Raw genomic sequence first — 18,478 nt, forward strand, 5'->3', positions numbered from 1 at the left:
ATAAAAATCACATAGAACTTATAGTAACTGGAATAACCTATCTAAACAATGAGTGGAAGTGAGCAATATCTGAGAGACAGAAGATATATTTCTGTACGTATTTCTGTCCTGCTCAGTAACTTTTCTTCTTTTTGCGTGCCAAAAGAAGATAGAAGAGAATAGAAAGATATTTCTGTCCTTTAAATGTTGCTTAGTTCGACGTCCTATTCCCCTTTCAATTACTATAAGTTTTATGAAAAATCATTAGTTTTCATTATCATGGCGAACGTTTTCCAGATTCTCTCTTGAGGATCTCTAGATCCAATCAATCATATTTAATTGCTCGGACAGCAAGCCAGCAGACCTAGGGTGCATTCAGAATTACGCATGAAGTGCATGATGTATTATTTTATCCTTTATTATTTGTGTAACAAAGATAAATAATGTATTATGTGCTTCATTCGGAACGCGTTCCTAGCCGCTTTACCAACCTTAAATAAAAAATCTGATATTCATTAAAAATATAATTTGATACCAATTTTTTTTATCATATCTTGTCGAATATTCTCACTTCACGATTTATATTTCGTGAAAGTTACAAAAATAATAAATTCTTATTTAGCACGTAAAAAACGTAATTTATATGTTTTTTAAATTAGCTGTATATAGATTAACTGTTTCTTTTCTTATTATCTCTATCATTCTATGTTCCAAATCCACGTGATAAAAAAAAATAATTAAGAATTAGCAATTTTAATTTAACGAACGATGTAGAAAAATAATAGTCATCTGTATTGATTAAATGATTATAATAAATCTTCCTTCCTCATTGTTCCTTTCTTATGTAATCGTCAATGGGATATTTTAATGCTTTTTTTATAAGATTTACATCATTTAGGTCACCATCAGTGTTGGAACGTATTTAGATAAAAGTCTAGATACAATATTTAGACTTTAGTTATACCTAAGTGCATTACCTAGATCCTTATAGGATATTATACCTGTATCCGTATCTAGTTATTTTTGGATACGATATCTTTTAAGTTTTAGATACATAGGTATAAAATACTTATATATTTTATTTTATATTATATTAGAAATTAATTTTTGATTATTGCATCTATTATAAATCATCTTTACTATATTATAAATCATCAAAAATATTGTATCAATATTTCAATGTTGTGAAGAAAAAAAAATTTTAATTTTTTTTGTTTAACAAAAAAAATTTTTTTATAATTTTTTCTTCACAACATTGGAGTATTCTTGAAACCATACAACTTTTGTTAAAAAATTTTTTTCCACTTCCTTTTATACTTCCGACGATATTCACAAAAATATCATTTTTTTCAAAGGAGTGTTTTACTTCTTAAACATGATTTAAGGGACATATAAAAAAATACGTGTCTCTTAGATTTTCGTGTTTAACAATATATTTCATGGAGAATCAAATCGGGACAGTCGTAAAACTTTCCTAGTGAATCGAAAAATCTTTTACCATTGTGCAATTTTTGCGTACTTTAGAAGATATTAATTTTTAAATATCACTTAATGAGCACGTATCCGCGCGGATTACTGTCAAATACACGTCCAATCGCTTGTTGCGCGGGGAGTAGTGACTGCTTGGTAGGCGCGCTGCTTGAGTTATGGCGCTTAGCGCGTGCCAAGTAGTCTTCGCGCGATAATCAACTGCAACTGATAGGCGTCTTGATGGTAGTCCGGATATGTGCTTATTTGAACTTTAGAAATTAATATCTCCTAAAGTGCGAAAATTGCAAATGATAAAGGACTTTTCGACTTAGTTTAGTCCGTTCTACACTAACAATGAGAGAAAGGATTTTGTTAATTTAACAAATCACTAGTACCTTTAACAAGTAATCGATAAATATGTGACAACAAAATTGATTTGTTGTGATTGCTATTAATCTGCTATACCAACTAATTATTAGTAATAGAAGCAAATTATATAGAATCTAATCTATCTTTTGGATAGACTTTAGTTTATCATAGAAATCATAAGGTTTGTTCGCATCGAAGTTCCAACATGCTCCAACATGTTTCTACCATAGCTCCAACATGCTCCAACATGTTCCTACCATAGCTTTTATTCACTCCAACGCGTTTGATAGAATGAGTAGGACAAATAAATCTATAGATGATCGTTTTAAATCAAGAGAAACTGACCAGTTACAGGCAAATACAGGGAGAATACTTGATTAGAACTGGTCAATTTCTTACGATTTGAGATCTTATGATCATCTACGACTTCTATGTATACTATATATGAACCTTTTATTTGCTAGCGATACTATTGATTATTTGTTACATTGACAAATGATTAATTTACAATAGTAACTAATTTGCAATAGTAACTAATCGATCATTTTTTTAACAAAAAATCACATTTGTTTTTTCTTGATTTGTTCCTATAACAAAATCATTTTTTTTCAGTGTACCCGCTAATGAGAAGTGATCTCGTAGGTCGGGAATCTTTTGTATATGAACGCAATTATTGTTTTTGATTTAAATTTTCATTATCGAGACATTCTTTTATATATTAAAACAAACAAATAAAATGTAGCATTTTACGCTGTTTATATCTTTTTCTCTTTTTGTTTTCTCTATTTTTTTCTCTTCCCTATTTTTCTTTTTTCCTTTTTTTAAGTACCTAAAAAGTATTTAAATTTTCGGATACTTTTTTCTTATATCTGTATCTATACTGAGGTAATTATAAAAAAAATGTATCTGTACCTAAATACATTTTCTATGTATCTATACCTATAGCTAGATATCTTTCAAACGGTATCTGTTCCAACACTCACCATTAGTGAATATATACGAAATAATACCGCATGAATATATAATCCTTGATGACATTATTAATCATTTTTTTATTAATTACATAGGCCTACAAAAAAATATTTTTACCCAGAAACGGCAGTATGTAATTCCGAAGATTTTTGACACCTAAAACCAAATCCGTACCTAAAATTGCTCCATAACATCAGGTTTCCGAGATATTCTCCAAAAGTGTTAAAAGTGCTAAAAAGGTCTTTCGAGCATTTTTAGATTAAAATATTTCGTAAACCTGATGGAGCAATTTTAGCTACGAATTTGAATTTGGTATGAAAAAAATCTACGAAAATCACTTATGATTATAAATGAATCAACACAGTAACATGAAAAAAAATTAGATATATTGCAAGTATGTCCACCGGCCGCATTTCCAGACGATATGATCAATGTATCATCAACTTTGCACACATAATAAATATTGACTTTATAATTATTCATATTAAATGTAATCAATGACTGCGTTCATCAGAGAAAACTATAATCAGTTGGTACTTAGTGATTCTTTAATATGATCGGTTTGTGTTATCAATAGTGATCAATATTGATTTTGAATATTATTGTAAGATATAATGTATGAAACAATTTACGCGCAGGACTACCGCAGACAAAATTTCTGTAACAATAACTATAATCCCGCAAACACAATAATAAGTCTTAAGCCTTAAGAAATTGATCAATAGTCAAATATGAGAAGAATAATCGACTATTCTATTGTGTTTGCGAGGTAAGACGGAAACTTAAGCCGATGGAAATAGAAATAGTAAACTTATCCATACAGCCCATTCTACAATACAGCGTAGTTGTAAGTGGTTATAGTTATAAAAATATATAGTTATAATATAGTTAACCAATCACAGTCAAATATAAAGAAAATATTCGATGTAATTAGTCAATTTTTACAACTACGTTTACGCAATTGTAGAATGGGCTTAAAGCAAATTTCAATCGATTGAAGTTTGTCTTATGAATAAATTTACTGCTATTTCTATTTCCGTTAGATTACATAGATCTAAAGCAATATCCTGATTAACTCATCAATTTTTAAGTTTACATTTTAAGGTTACTGTTACAGAAATTTTGTTTGTGGCAGACCTAAGTGTCGAGTCATATGTATGTCATATGTATGTCAGTCGCGCTTGTGTATATAAGTCTCGAACAGTCCCATAACACAATAGGGATACATTTACTTTTTGTGCTCACGTGCTATAAGCTTCATTCTATCCTTTTTCCGCAAGTAGCAAGTAATAAAGATAGAATGAAGTTTACAGCGTGAGAGTAAAAAGTAAACACATTCTAGATGTAATAAATCTTAAACAATAAGAAATCAACCAATCATTGATTATTCTCCTTACATTTGACTGTGATTAATATCTTATGGCTCAAAGCTTATTACATCTATTGCGTTTTGAGACTATTCTATGCGTTTGATGCACAAATTTGGAACGCATCCCTAGAGTTCTGTATGTATATACAAAAAAGCGCAACCAATATATATATCGCATCATCTATGTACAAAACATCGCTGCATATATTGTTGACGTTCTGGTACTTTAAAGTAATTATTCATATTGATTTCATCAGATTTCACGTCAGGTGGTCACACATGATTTCATCATAGATTTTATAATGATTATATAGAAAATTACAATGATTTCTGTTGATTACATATCATTTCATTATTTCTGATGATTACGCATGATTTCATCTAACTTCATGATTACAGCTGATTGCAAAAACAATTACATAGGAATTTCGTAAAGATTTCGAGGATCCTGTCCCGTGATTTCATTAAGTTACCCCTTCGCAATTAAGGCTGCTGCACACAAAATTTTTGTAACAGTAATCTTAAGCCGATGAGCCAATCAAGATATTGCTTTAGATCTACATACTCTAATGGAAATAGCAGTAAACTTATCCATAAGGCGAGTTTCAACCAATTAAAATTCACTTTATTGCGAGATTATGGATAAATTTGTTATTTTCATTTCCATTAGATTATGTAGACCTAAAGCAATATTCTGGCTTATCGGCTTAAGTTTACGCCTTACATCACTGTTGCGGAATTTTATGTGCGGCAACCCTTAGGACCATGGCACACAAAAAGCTTAAGCAGTAAAACGTAAGCAGTAAGCGAATTGACTAATCATAATAGAGTCTGTAAGACTATAATGTAAGCAGTAGCTAATCCAACATGTTGATTTCCTTTCTGCTTACATCTTGCTGCCTTGAATTTTTTGTATGCTATAGCCCTAATAGTAGCTACATTTACATCGTGCGCTTAGTCCGCATTTGGTCTATACTAAATTCGACTTAAATTATTAAATTATTTATTATAAAAATTTAGGTCCCCATGTTATAAATACTTGATAAATGATCCAATCTAGCTTAAATTAGGCTTCGTTTTTTAATGGCTTGACCTAAAATAGGTCGTCTGCTTTTTCGGTGTAATGCGCGAGATTTGTACAAAACATGAAATGGCTCTAATTCGGATCAGTGCAATGTGGGCTAAATACGACCCCGTCAATTTTGAAATCCGATGTAAACGATTGGTAACTAAACCTACTTTGGATCGATATAGGTCATTGGGTGCAAACGTAGTCATCGACGAGGTACTATTAAAAACGATCGATGCTTATGAAAGTGACTGTTAAAATTTAAGTTAGGTAATACAATACAAGCAATTTGACTGAACTAGTTTCAATTTTTATCTTTGATCACATTTGCTTCTTGCGAATTAAATTGACTCATTGTTTCAATTACTGATTATATCCTGGTTTACCAATCCCAGTTGAGGATGTGTGCTGGTACATTTTTATTTAATGACTCATCATGTTCAATATTTTTATCATTATGGACTTATTGCGACTGTTATAATGGAAGAATACAATCGATAATATTATCAGAACGAAAAGCATCGCATTGTGCAGAAGATAGATAGAATACTACTACTAACTTTTTGTGTAATTATTGTATGATTTTAATTGTTTTATTAATTTTGTCAAATTTGCGTTTAATTTTTTTACACTGAGGATAACCTAATAATAAGGTCGAAACGTATGTTCGAAGAATACATAAAAATACACAAAAATCTGGCTTGTTGCCCCTTCTTGTTATTTGTTTAAAATTTAAGTAATTAAATTAAAAATAAGAAACTAATAATATAGTACTAATTTCATAATTTAGTTTCGCAGACACGTATATATGTTTAAAACTTAATCCTTACCCTACTAGGTACAATTTGGTGCCTCATCTCTACGAACGAGAGTCACTAAAATCCATTCATTTTTTCACCTATTCAAAATAATTTAAAAAATTTCTAAAAATTGACCAATACACTTTCAATTTTCTAAAATAAATATTAAAACTTCATTTTGGAAAATAATAAAGTGTAGTAATAATTTATAATTACCGAAAGACTCATAAGGTAGGAAAAAATGGCATTTGATTTAAAGAATTATAACTTTTCATAAAAAACTTTTAATAAAAAAATATTAAAAAATCATTTCAGGATTTTGTAGTTTAGATATGAAGTTTTGAAAAAAAAAATATTAGAACTTTGAATTCTACAAAAAGTTGAATTATTTGAGCACATGAATATGAGTAATTTTCAAGGAAAAATAGGAAAAATCGAGTTAAAATATGCATTTTTTTATTTTGTTGTAAAATAATGTAATTTTAATGAAAAAAAATATAAAATATAAGCACACATTTAGATAAATATGTAAAGAAAGGCGTGACTCGCCTTTTTAGCTCCATTTTGTCTAAAAAATATTGGGTTGTCCGGAAAGTTCGTGCCGATGTTGAAGGAAAATTTAAACACAGAAAATTTAAATTTTAGTATACATTTATTAAATTATAAAGGTTAGTCGGCACGAACTTTCCGGACAATAATTTAAAAAATTTGTTTAATGAAAACATTCAGACATTAATTTAGATTGAAAATAGAATACTTATAATGATTTTGACACAATTTTTATCTTGTACAAAAAGTACTCTTTACATACTTAGAGATGAGCGTACATCGACTTGAACTGAACAATCACAGGTAGATTGACGGCCAGAGTCGCGTTGCCGCGCACAGATCTCCCCCACCACAAACTTTTTTTATGGGAAGATAACAAACACCAGATTCATCGAGTTTGCGAGAAATTTGCACGAACAGGAATCACTCAGTAGTGACCTCCCTTAGGAGGGTAAGAGTTAAGAGGATGCTGGAGCCGCCTGTATTACCGATAAAAATAGTGTTTTTGACATTTTTGTTTCTGTCGAATTTCTTTGTAGTGGTTTCATAGAATAAAAATTTCTTTTCCGCAATTTTCCCACGAATGTTTTTTTTTTAACTTCGTACGAACAATAATTCCCGAGATATGATGTTTCAAAAAATATGGGACTTTCAATTTTTACATTAAAATATAAGTTCATTTAATATAAGTATATAATCGAATTGGAAAAAATAATATTTACATTTTTCTCAAAGTTTACATACGATCCTAGTTGCGTATCATTTTCCAAAATCATTTTTAATTTATTTGGAAAAACAACTTTGAGAAAAAATTGCCTTTTTTTAAAAAAAAATCGTGTTCTCCGTTTTACTTTTATAAATACTTTTATAAATAGGGTCAATTAGGATAATTGTGACGAAAAAACGCAAAGTTAGTTTTTTTACATTTAACATATCTTTTCGTTCTTTATATATAGGTAAGTAAAAATATATAAATATTTCTTCTTCAAGTATATAAATATATAAATATTTCTTCAAATATATAAATATTTCTTCTATCAAGTAAAACTTCCTTTCTCTTCGGAATGTAGAATGTGTTCTGATATACACTGCTAGTACTGAAAAATTGTTCCGCCAGTACTACCCAGCGCGCTACAACAGTGTCTAGTTCTTTCAATAACATCGTAAATGATAGCCATATTGCCACTGCGACTACTGCGGCTTTCGGAGCAGTTACTGTGCAATATGGCATCACTTAAAGAAACACATGCATCGAAATATTCAATCCAAGAAATAAAAAAAATATATACATTTTAACTACAGAAGATGCATATATATATTCATTTTACCGAAAATGATTCTTAAATTCCACTGAATATTTATTAACTGTGTCCATATAATTTTTAACACGAGATCAAACTGCTTGAATTGGTAATCTCATAATTAGTTCCTTCTTCGGAAGAACTATCGTTGTTGTTTCGTCAAATTTATTGACAATTTACTACGTTTATCCATATTTACATTGCCAGTCTACTGCAAAGTCATTCCGAAATACGATGTTACAGTAGTGCTAGCAATATCACAGTAATTTTGGAATGCCTGCACTATTGTGACATCATGATAGTTGCACTACCAATAAAAAGAGAATACTCCCACAGTTTCGCGGTATAATCTGTAAAATAATAAAATATTTGCTAATAAATTTTATAATACATCAAAATTATTTATTTTATGTAAGACAACATTGAAAAATAAGGAAAAATAATAAGAAAATATATTTAAGGTTTATTTTCTTCTTTATAACCTTAACATTGTTACAAATCAGTGACTGATGAACTTGAAATTAATATTCATTTGATAATAAAAACAGATTATGCATGAATATTATTATACAATATTATTATACAAATACAGTGCTAATACAGTCCAAAGTATAATATTTGAATTATACTTATGTAAAATTATTAATAAACATATAATCAGTATTTTAACATGTCGCATTTGTGACAACGGGCAAGCCATTATTTAACGCAATCGCGTGCGAAGCATCACGGTTTTCCTGATATTTATCGTCACTATTATACTCTCTATACATTGAATTAACAGTAAGGTAAGTGTGACGGTCAATTAAAAAATTGTGTATACTATTAATTGTATTATAATCTTAACAAAAAATTAATTTAGAATCGTAGTAATCTTAATGAATATCGTTTAAAATGGCTTCTGGAAAAGAAATTGACTTTAAATAAATATCTGCAAACTTTGATAATTTTTTTACAATGTTTTATGGATTTGATAATTATTATAATATAACATTTTTGTATTTAGGAAAATTTATATCAATTTAAAGTCAAATTATCATGGAATAATATAAAATATGAAGTCTTTTTGAATTTTAATACATAAAACTAAACATCATTGCAATTACTCCATTGTCACAATTACTCTGGTTAACTCTATCTCAGTTTTTAAAGGATTTACGGTAAAAAGTAAAATAAATTAAATTAAAGCTTATAAAATTTCCTATAAAATGTTTTTTTTCTTTTCTCTTCGTCAATTTTTGTGCAAGATACAATTATTTGAAAAAAGAGTTTTCTGCAACGATTTTTTGAGTGAAAATTATGGTTCATAAGTATAATTGTGTCCATAACTTGTGAAAAACGGTGTTGAAAAAAAAATATTAGAATAATAACACTTTCTCCTCTTAATAGATAATATTCTTTTGAATTTGACGTTTGGTTCATATTTTTAGGATTAATAGTTTCGGAGATATGCAACTTCGACAAGTACGATTAATATTATTAATTAATTCGCTGATATTGTTGATAGTATTTATGAATTTCTTTCTTGTAGTCTCTTCAATATTGTTGTGAGCGTTAATTAGTCATCGACGTCGATCGGCGTCGTCGTCATCGATTGGCATCATCGTCGTCGAACAAATTCGGACAATTATATTTTAGAATATTATATATTTTTAGTATATTATATATTTTTAATATTTTTATATTTAAATATTTAGTATATTATATATTTCTAGCACGTTATTCTTATATGGTATTTGATTACCTTTCTGGTCATATCAGGGTCTGTGAAATCCTGCAACTTTGTCACGCTATATCTCTGGACTGAATACATATTTTTTTTAATTCAAAACGTGTGAAATTTATACCTCGAAGTCAGACAAAGACAGATAAATATGAATCAAATAAATAATATTTTATTTTCAATTAATTACAATGCTTCAAAGAAATTTTATTAGAAAAATTCATAAAAAATGATTACTTCGGATTCTCAAATTTTTAAATTTAATATTTAAGCAAAAATCCGTAAGATTTTTTAGTTGATCCTTTGAATTAACAAAAAAAATAGTACGATATGAATCGCTCAAAAAAAATATAAACTATCGAAAATCGACATTTTTTAAAAATCTTATACATATTATAACATATTATAAGTTTATAATTAATAAATAAAATTTTATTATTTGAACAATATAAAATGATAGATAAAGTGATATACATGTATAAATATTATTATATTATATATAATTAAGGATTTTATATATATTATTAGGGTTTTAATTTAGAGGAGGATGCAACACTCGCTCTAAAGTTAATACATCCGACCCGGCCGGAGCGATCTCCGAAGACTGACAGAGATTATAAAATTTCTATTTACTATTACTATTTATTATTGAAATAATTCTTTTTAATTCTACATTTTCATATATTTACTTTTATATTATCCGAAACTCAATAAACGAATATTTAATAAAAAATAAAGAGATATCCAGAATGCCGAAAACTTACAAGCGTCACGTGTGGGTCTCAAGTACTCTCTTTGAACTTTCTCACATCGAGAATAACGTAAAAAAAATACCTTTGCAGACTTATCATATTTATGGACAGTTTTTCTTCAGCCTTAATCCGAATTTTCAAATTATATTATAAACAAGTTACAGCAATATGAAAAATCGCATAAGATTGGACCCAAGAGTAGTTGGATTAAATATTAGACTGAGTGCGTATGTTAATATTCGTTTATATTGCATAATTTTTTATAGTTATATTATATAGGTATTGTGATAGCCCCTTGTATGACAAACTGGCTTTACGTGTATGTATACGTGTAAGTCTGAAACTTAGAAAATAATGCAAATGATCTTTTTTAAGAGATTCGAGATATGAAGATTGAGTATACCAATTTTAATCGGACTGTCGCAATCGAAAGCTATTTTGAATATATAATAAAATTTTCATTAGATTTTTTATTACGATTTTAGTTTCTGAAGTATTTTAAACGAGATAAATTTTGACAAAAGAATTCTGGACCAACTTGATTATTATACAGGGGTCCAGACCAACCGCAAGAGCGGTATTTCTCATGAAAAACTGAATCGAAAATATTAATAGCAAAATGTTGAGGTGTCAACAGTTTCTGAATGGTGAGTCTTTGAAATTATCCACGTGTTTGCGCCATCAGATTAGATCAAGCGGCCGGCCGTGATTATGCTTTGAAAGATATCACTAAATGTCACGGTGCTAAATGAGTATTGAAAAGGTTTCGTGAAATCTCTATTAACGTCTATTGCCATATTCTTAAATTAAATTGACAAGGAGTAATTTCAATTGCAAATTCGATAAAACATCATTATAAAGTGTGTTTTTGAGATATACATTTTAAGTAATAAATTAAATCAATATTAATTAAATCGTCCAAATAAATAATATTAAAAACATCAGTCAACAAATATTTTCAAAACTTGTTTTCAAATAGTTTTGTCATAAACAAGATTAGAAAAAATTTAATAATTTTATAAAATTACATTTTAATTGTAATTTTTAATAATAATATAGCTTATTATTTGCTTACTTTGATTTCTTCACTGTAATACTTTCCTTATTTCTCATATCGTAATTCGGAATTTCGTTCATTTCATTTCATAAATATAAAATATTTATTTATATCAAATGCGAATTTCAAATGTAATTTTTTTTTCTAATATTGTTTATAACAGAACTACTTGAAAAGAAGTTTTAGAAATATTTATTGATTGATGTTTTTAATATTATTTGTTTGACTAATTTAATTAATATTGATTTAATTTATTAATATTTGTTTATTAAAATGCATATTTTAAAAATAGTAAAATATTAAAATATTAAAATATTAAAATACATACTTTTTAATGATGTTTTAATGATATTAAATTTGCAATTGAAATTAAATCGACAATCAAATTGGGCTCAATTTAAAAATATAGCAATAGTCATTAATAGAGATTTCACGAAACCTTTCAATACTCATTCATGACGTTTAGATAAGTAACTATAATATCAAAATGCTAACGCGGCTTATTTGTGCCCTGTCTGACGGCGCGAATTTTACACGTCGTGATTGGACGATTCAAAAGCTCACCAACCATTCAAAAACTATTATTATTATTATAATGTTATTATAACATATATACATGCCGATGTATATACGTTATAATAACATTATAATAATAATAATAATTAACCTGCGGTTAATCTGGATCACCATGTAATAACTAAGGTTATATAATATAATTTATAATTTATTTGTTTGTATCATCAAAATACATTGCCAGACGCGAGCAATGTACAAATAAACAAAATATTCTTTTTAGATTCTAATTACGCAAGTTAAACCTTTCTCGGACATATATCTCGGAAACTATTGATTGTACGAGAATGAATAAAAAACGATTTTGAGAATTTAATAATCTTCAATCTTCATAAGGGAATTTAATAATCTTCAATCTTCATATGAATTATTCTATATGTAAAAGTAGCCAAATTTATTTACGGAAAAAATTCGAATTGTCAAAATGATCAAAAATACAACATTCTTAAAAACATTCTATTACTAATAGAAAATATTAATCGTATGATCTTCTTCAAAAGAAATTGTTAATAATTTTATCAGCTTTTTTTGATAATGATCTTTATTTCGATAAAATGAATACTTATTAGATATTTTTGAAAAATCGCATTATTGATAGTTTTTTGAAACTGAAAAGTTTTACAAGTTAGTTGGTGATCAGAAGTTTTAGTATGTTGTATAATATGTTATTATTTCTAACAACTTCCCGCAAACAAATCTTTTATAGCAATTTTGCCTCTAAAACGCAAAAAAAATTTAATTTTCTCAAGCTGCAAAAGGACAACATGATCAAAAAACGTTCCCTTCGAAATCATTCCACTCTTATTTGAAACATTTTTTAGTATCTCACATATTTTTTAAGATGCTTGGGGCAATTTAAATGGGACACTTTGTATATGTACATGCAAGGCGTCCCAAAATTCGCGCATTTAGAAGTATTGAACATAACTTTAAGATAAAAACAACTTAAGATAAGACAAACAACTTTTTCCTTTTGCAAAACTATGCCTGATAAATAATTTTTGCGCTTATTTATTAATTTCAACTTGCTCTCCTGCAAAAACTATTAGTGTTTATAGTACGCAATTTTGCAAAAGGAAAAAATTGTTTCTTTTAGCATAAAGTACCATGTCCTGTACTTCAAATGCAGAATCCTGCATATATATTAATTTGTCCAGGTTATTCTATATATATATAGTGTACTAGAGTTAGCGCAGGAGCACGTACATATTCCTCATGAAAAAGTAAATCGAAAATATTAATAGCAAAATCTTAAGGCATCAATAGTTTTCAAACGGTGAGCATTTGAAAATAACCAACCATAGGGCATGAAATTGGCGCCATCAGGAACGGCGCAATTAAGCGATCGGTCGCGCGAACGCTTTGACGGACGTATCGCTCAACGGCACGGTATTGCAAAGTTTCGTGAATGTATCGCTCAACGGCTCTGTTATGCGGCATCTCCTGAGGGTCCCGCAAGATTTCGAAAACGGTTGGGCGCCAGGTGAGTGAGCGTGCCACTCTTTATCGGAATTAATCGGGAGGTTCTCTATGCGATTTTCTACAGAATTGCGAACGTCGACGGCTCTCGTAATCGGCGGCTCAGCCTCGGAAATGGTAGAGAGGACGGATCATGGTCGAGGATAGAGGACCGTGTGGAGAAGCGAATAGACGGCGGCATAAATCACATAATTATTAACAAGAAAAAATAACAAATATATTTGATTAGGCTCCGGCTCTCGTTGGTACTCGTTGATAAGGTCACGACAACAATGTGCGATCGCAAGGCGTTACTTTAGCATATGTCCCGATATGCTCTATGTGGGGCGTATTAATTGCGCTAACTCTCGACGGCACGAGCTCACGCCACGTAAAAATACTTTTCGCAAATCACACGAGTAGTAGCCGACGCTACGATAGCCGAGACGGTTGCGGTCTCCCCGCGAACATGACCTCGTGCTCATCCGCGCTTCGAACGACTTTACAAAATGCCGGAAATAGACAGAGAACGTACAGACATTACGATACAAAATTCCAATACAAGGCCAATCGGCACGCGACAATACTTCACGAAATGATCAGGCTGTGGTTAAGGCGGACGCGAAAAGTAACTCTCCCGAAAATCTTACAACGAGTCGTCGCGAGAAGCGGTACGCTCAGACACAAATTTCGCGCAAAGCTTGACGCACTACAATACCGCGTGCCTCTCGCACACAAAATACGACAACGATAATTACGCGCGGACACGGAAATTGGCGATCTTACAAACTTGTTACGTTCGTCTCACCCCAATAGTCAGGCTCTTTCTTTCGCTACCCTGGCTCTCTTGCGTTCTTCTGTTCCTCGCTCACTCGTTACAGCACAAGTGCGCGCTGATCCTTCCCAGAGCACACAGTGATCGCTATCACCACGAGAGGGTTTTATCGTGCCTAATTGGTGCGAGGCCCTCCACGAATCGCACGCCGTGTCATCTACGTCCTGCGTCCTAGCGCGCGGAATTTGACTGGGCCGCCACGTTTCCTTCGGCCGCCTCGGAAGCTCTCCTGGATCTCAAATTCACGGGAGACTCGCCTTTCGGCGTTTCCATAGTTGCCTCCGCTTCCGACCTCCCGTCGACACTTGGGCGTAAAGTGGCCATCCCCGGTCGCTGTCCTCGCGGCCTCGCCACCATGCGCCTGTAATGTATGGCAAAACATGTTTCGAACCAAAGCAAAGATATCGAAATGCGAAGTGATATCACCTGCGTGTTACCTGTAGGATGCTGGGCGCCCCGGCCAATCCGTCCTCCATCACTCCTCTTCCGATTCTCGGTCCCAGGCATCTTCTCTCTTCTTCTATATTTGGTGAGACGACGCAAAATTTCCGAGGTCGCAAGGAGATCGCCAATTCTCCTGCAAAACTCGCACGAAAAAAAATACGATAAATCGCTGCAGAAAATCTGCGGGACGCGCAAATAGAACGAAACAAACACGAAATCGGCGAAATAACGTATAAGAGTACGCAGATACGTCTGCCTTCTAAAAAGTGGAAGAACTCAGGACGCTAGAGTTCGGTCTTTCGATCCTGGTGACAAACGGAAAATGTCACGTCACAATATATATATATATATTAGGTGTACAACTTTGCTTGCGCCGTTTTTTTTCCGAAATTCGAGGCTTTATTGTAAAAAATTGGTTATACATTTATGATTCAAAGTATTGTCCATCGCTGGCCACTACTTTCTCCCATCTTTCGGATAGCGTACGAATCCCGCGTCGAAAAAACTGGTCATCTTTTGAGGCTATCCACGAATCGATCCAATTTTTTATTTCTTCATAAGAAGTGCTGGTCAGCCAGGCCGTGTGCCATTGATCGAAACAAATGATAGTTTGAGGGAGCAACGTCTGGAGAATACGGCGGATGGGGTAGGACTTCCCATTTCAACGTTTCCAAGTATGTCTTGACCACTTTCGCAACATGGGGTCGAGCATTGTCATGCTGCAAAATCACTTTATCGTGTCTCTCGTTGTATTGCAGCCGTTTGTCTTTCAATGCTCGGCTCAAACGCATCAATTGCGTTCGATACCGATCACCTGTGATTGTTTCAGTCGGTTTTAACAGTTCATAATACACTACGCCGAGCTGGTCCCATCAAATACACAGCATGATCTTGGACGTCAAAATCACCGTTCTTGAAGCGTTGAAACCACTCACGACACGTTCTTTCACTAATAGCGGCCTCACCATAAGTATTTGAGAGCATTCGATGAGCCTCAACCGCAGATTTCTTCATATTGAAGCAAAAAATTAAAACCTCCCGCAAATGATGAGAATTTGGCTCGTAAACTGACATTTTCAATCGAGAATAACTTTATGATGCAGACACAAATCGATTAATGTTTCTATGGGGTTATGTTGATGCCCAAGTTTATTATATGACGTCTATGATCTATTTATTTCGACCACCACTTACCGCTAAAGCCATCTATAGAAAAACGGCGGAAGCAAAGTTGTACAAGATATACACACACACACAAACACACACACACATACACAAAACGCGCGGAAATTAAAGCATTACTTCTCACGCTTTTGAAAAATGGATAAACTTTAAATGAATGTAACTTCTACAAAAATGGTCATAATGAGACGTTAAAATTTTTTCAGATTTTATTTTATCTATTTTTCAGATATGTACTTTAAATAACAATTTGGCTGATTTTTATGGATTTTTATGAACTAATATTACAAATGATGATCTGTTAAATTTCAAAATTTTTTATGAAATTTTTATGAAATTTGCAAAGTTTCATGCCGCAAATGAGAAATCGGGCCCAAATACTATTTACAGCTTTCGAAAGTGTGAATCTTTATCTTTAATTTATTTTTTTTATGAATGTCATACAATTTTTTTTCACCGAATTATTCAACATTGGAAATAAAAATGGTTTGACTTTGACTGTTCATAAAAGACGAACTGAGTAATGTACAGTATTCATTAAAAAGGAAAAAAAAGTTTAAAACTTTAAGATGCTCTTATCATTTTTTAGACAGAAATAATTTTTACATAAAAACTTAAGTGAAAATTGAAAACTGAGACAATTACTTGTTTCTATTTAACTCGATTTACTTTGATCAAAAAGGGACTGAAAAAAAAAAATTGGTTGCTGTAACAATTTAGATAAAATATGTTATAACATTTTTATATGGCTGCAGCAACCAATTTTTAGTTGTAGCAGCAATCTTATACTGACATTGCGGATAGCCTATCCAACTTATCGGTTGGATAGGCTATCCGCAATGTCAGTATAAGATTTCAGTAGGGTAACGCAACTAATTTGTTGGTAAAACCAAAATCTGGTTGCTGCAGCCATATAAAAATACTATAACATATTTTATCTAAATTGTTATAGCAATCAATCTTTTTTTTCAGTGAAGAGAAACCCCTATGATGTTAACATAGTTTTAAATTTTATAGTCTATTAAAGTCAACGAGATTAAAAGGAAGCAGTTGCGACATTTTTATCCTTCATATTCGAAATTACGATTTTGGGCAAAATGGCATTCGCTGTATTGATTCTAATCTTATATCGCAGCAAACGATTACCGCTGGCATTAGCCTTACCCAAAATATACCACGTGAAGATTGCATAGTTGAATTTATGCTTCTTGGGGGGAGAGAGGGGGGTGCTCACGCGTGCTTGAGCAGATGAAATTAAATTTTTAATGTAAAGTATTGCTACCTCTATTTTCAACATTACTCCCTCTCCCTCCCATACACCCACACACGCACATACACACGCACGTACGAAACGTAAATCCGATTGTGTAAGCTTCTCCATGTGTTAGCTTCGGATAAGTGATCGCCTGCTACGAGAAAAGATTAGAATCAATACAACCAGGAGTGAGTAAAATACCCAAAAAATTGTATTTAAATACAAAATACTCAAAAAATTGTATTTGAATATAAAATACAAAAATGTCTTTAAATTTTTTTAACTACATGTATTTCAAATACTGCCCATCCCTGAAGATATTCTATTGTAGTAACTCGCTGCGACAGTGATGAGCTTTTGGTCCCGGGCACTACCGAAAAATTACTCCTCCACTTTTGCCAATTGGTGCTTGATTAGCTGAGCGCGGCGTCAATTGATAGGACAAAAAAGACTGCATGTAATTAGTTGTTTATAATTCTCACTTTGGCAATCTTGTAACCAAATATTGAAGCTAAACTTGCATTGCTAAATAATCAACGATGAAATTTGGTAAAAAATCATCACAAAAAATTTTATTTTTTTAATTCTGTAGAATTAAATTTTAAAATGATTAGAAGCTTGTTAAAATACAAACTTCGAATTTCAAAAGTTACTTCTTCAATTTTTTATTGGTATTTCACCGAATTTTAATGTTGGTTGTGAGCTATGCAGGTTTAGCTTCAATGACGCGTAATTCAATCAAAAAAAATTATTGTATAAGAAAATTTTTAAAAAAGTATTTTGGAGGTAAATCTTTGTACTGTTTTTCAAAAATATTAAACTTTAAAAAAAAATCTTTTTATCAAAAAGCGCACTATTAAATATATGTAATTTTAAGAAATACAACAATGTGATATTTATTAAGATACAGAACTGCAAAAAATTTTTTTGAAAAGCGATCGAAAGCATGCTAAAGTATAAGTTTCAAGCTTTAAAATGCTTTTTTATCATTTTGTCTGCGATTTTTTAGTTATGATGATCTGAACATTATGTAATTTTGAGTTCCATGTCCGGAAATTTTTCGATGATAGTATATATATAAATTATTAGCGAAAAGGAAAATAATGATCCTGAAGTTTTTTAATATTAAGCTTTTTTTTATTTTTATGAAGAGTATCTTCTATGACTAAATTGACGAAACTCAAATAGGAAATAGGAAATCTTGGCCAAAACGGTCTAAATTGGAATCTTTTTAATGTTTAATTAATTTAAAGTGAATTAATATATACTATATATACTATATGTGTACATACACATATATATATATATATATATATATATA

General features: G+C 31.0%; 1 protein-coding gene across 1 annotated transcript in view; it reads left to right on the forward strand.

Moving 5' to 3' along the window:
* The window catches only part of LOC105624571 (hormone receptor 4), a 165,569-nt gene that overhangs the window by 90,048 nt on the left and 57,043 nt on the right, over window positions 1–18,478 (forward strand). The window lies entirely within an intron of this gene.

This window comes from Atta cephalotes, assembly GCF_000143395.1.
Source record: "Atta cephalotes unplaced genomic scaffold scaffold00082, whole genome shotgun sequence".
Classification (NCBI taxonomy): domain Eukaryota; kingdom Metazoa; phylum Arthropoda; class Insecta; order Hymenoptera; family Formicidae; genus Atta; species Atta cephalotes.